This window comes from Solanum tuberosum, unplaced genomic scaffold (assembly GCF_000226075.1).
Source record: "Solanum tuberosum cultivar DM 1-3 516 R44 unplaced genomic scaffold, SolTub_3.0 scf00159, whole genome shotgun sequence".
NCBI lineage: Eukaryota > Viridiplantae > Streptophyta > Magnoliopsida > Solanales > Solanaceae > Solanum > Solanum tuberosum.
Window position 1 is genome coordinate 1,124,639 of NW_006239089.1, and position 2,017 is coordinate 1,126,655.

The following is a 2,017-nucleotide window of genomic DNA, read 5'->3' on the forward strand; positions in this document are numbered from 1 at the left end:
TACTCAACATCAGCAGCCGGCGAGGAGAGCAACAACATCTCCGGCCAACTGACCCCGACCTCGATCCACTGCCCATCTCCTTTAATTGAAGGTTAGGGTTTCATAATATTATTTTTAATTTCTTTCAATTTGAGTATTGAATTTGCTAATTAGTGTATTGAATTAGTTTTTTTATTAATTGTTAGTTTGATTGATTGTTAGTTAGTAAGTGAATGATTTAGGGGTTTTTGATGGATAGTTTGAATTAAGGATTATTTGATTGTTCGTTTGTGTTTGTTGATTGTGAAATGAAAATTTTAATGTTGGGGTTAGTTTGAATTAGGGTATCTTAGAATTTGTTTGAATTTCAGTATTTCTTGAGTTAATTAGTTTGATTTTGGAATTGTAAGATTAGATTGAATTAGGGTATTTAAGGAGTTGTTTGAATTTAGGATTTTAGCACTAGTTAGATTTTGGGATTTTAGGATTTTAGGACTAGTTTGAATTTTGAATTTAGCACTAGTTTGAATTATTATTGAAGTTGAACTTAGAATTTGAACATGAACTTGAACTTGAACTTGAACTTAGAACTTGAACTTGAAATTAGAAATTGAACTTGAACTTGAAATTAGAAATTGAACTTGAACTTGAAATTAGAAATTGAACTTGAACTTGAAATTAGAAATTGAACTTGAACTTGAAATTAGAAATTGAACTTGAACTTGAAATTAGAAATTGAACTTGAACTTGAAATTAGAAATTGAACTTGAACTTGAAATTAGAAATTGAACTTGAACTTGAAATTAGAAATTGAACTTGAACTTGAAATTAGAAATTGAACTTGAACTTGAAATTAGAAATTGAACTTGAACTTGAGAACTTAGAACTTAGAACTTGAACTTAAAACTTAGAACTTGAACTTGAAATTAGAACTTGAACTTGAATTTAGAACTTGAACTTGAACTTAGAATTAGAACTTGAACTTGAAATTAGAACTTGAACTTAAAACTTAGAACTTGAACTTGAACTTAGAATTAGAACTTGAACTTGAACTTAGAATTAGAACTTGAACTTGAAATTAGAACTTGAACTTAAAACTTAGAACTTGAACTTGAACTTGAAATTAGAACTTGAACTTGAACTTGAAATTAGAACTTGACCTTGAACTTAGAACTTAGAACTTGAACTTGAAATTAGAACTTGACCTTGAACTTAGAACTTAGAACTTGAACTTGAACTTAGAATTAGAACTTGAACTTGAAATTAGAACTTGACCTTGAACTTAGAACTTAGAACTTAGAACTTGAACTTGAACTTGAACTAGAACTTGAACTTGAAATTAGAACTTGAACTTGAACTTGAACTTGAAATTAGAACTTGACCTTGAACTTAGAACTTAGAACTTAGAACTTGAACTTGAAATTTAACTAATTTTAGAACTTTTCGTGTTAGGCAACTGAGGAAGCTCAACATCTAAAAAAGTTGATACAAGACTATATTGCTTCTTTCATCAAAGTAGGAGATAAGGTTGGTGCTGCTAAATTTCTAAAGTTCAAGTACAATTTTTTTCATTAATGTGTTTGTGTCCATCTAGTATTGATATTTAGCTTTAATTTTATGATAATATTTTTGTGTCCATCGATTGTTTGTTAAGCATAAGTACCAACACTAGTTGATCCTATTGATGACAAAATTGATTTTCTTGCAAGATCGATTTGTGTCCATCTAGTGTTGACACTTAGCTTTAAATTTAGAAATAATATATTTGTTAAGCATGAGTACCAACACTAGTTGATCCTATTGATGACAAAATTGATTTTCTTGCAAGATCGATTTGTGTCCATCTAGTGTTGACACTTAGCTTTAAATTTAGAAATAATATATTTGTTAAGCATGAGTACCAACACTAGTTGATCCTATTGATGACAAAATTGATTTTCTTGCAAGATCGATTTGTGTCCATCTAGTGTTGACACTTAGCTTTAAATTTAGAAATAATATATTTGTTAAGCATGAGTACCAACACTAGTTGATCCTA

At 29.0% G+C, this 2,017-nt stretch overlaps 1 long non-coding RNA gene across 1 annotated transcript; it reads left to right on the top strand.

The window, feature by feature from the left end:
- The first annotated feature begins 3 nt into the window (after positions 1 to 3).
- On the top strand, positions 4 to 1,507 carry LOC107061751 (uncharacterized). Its single transcript, XR_001474178.1, has 2 exons — positions 4 to 91; positions 1,432 to 1,507. It is a non-coding gene; the product is annotated as an uncharacterized lncRNA (long non-coding RNA).
- Positions 1,508 to 2,017: the final 510 nt, after the last annotated feature.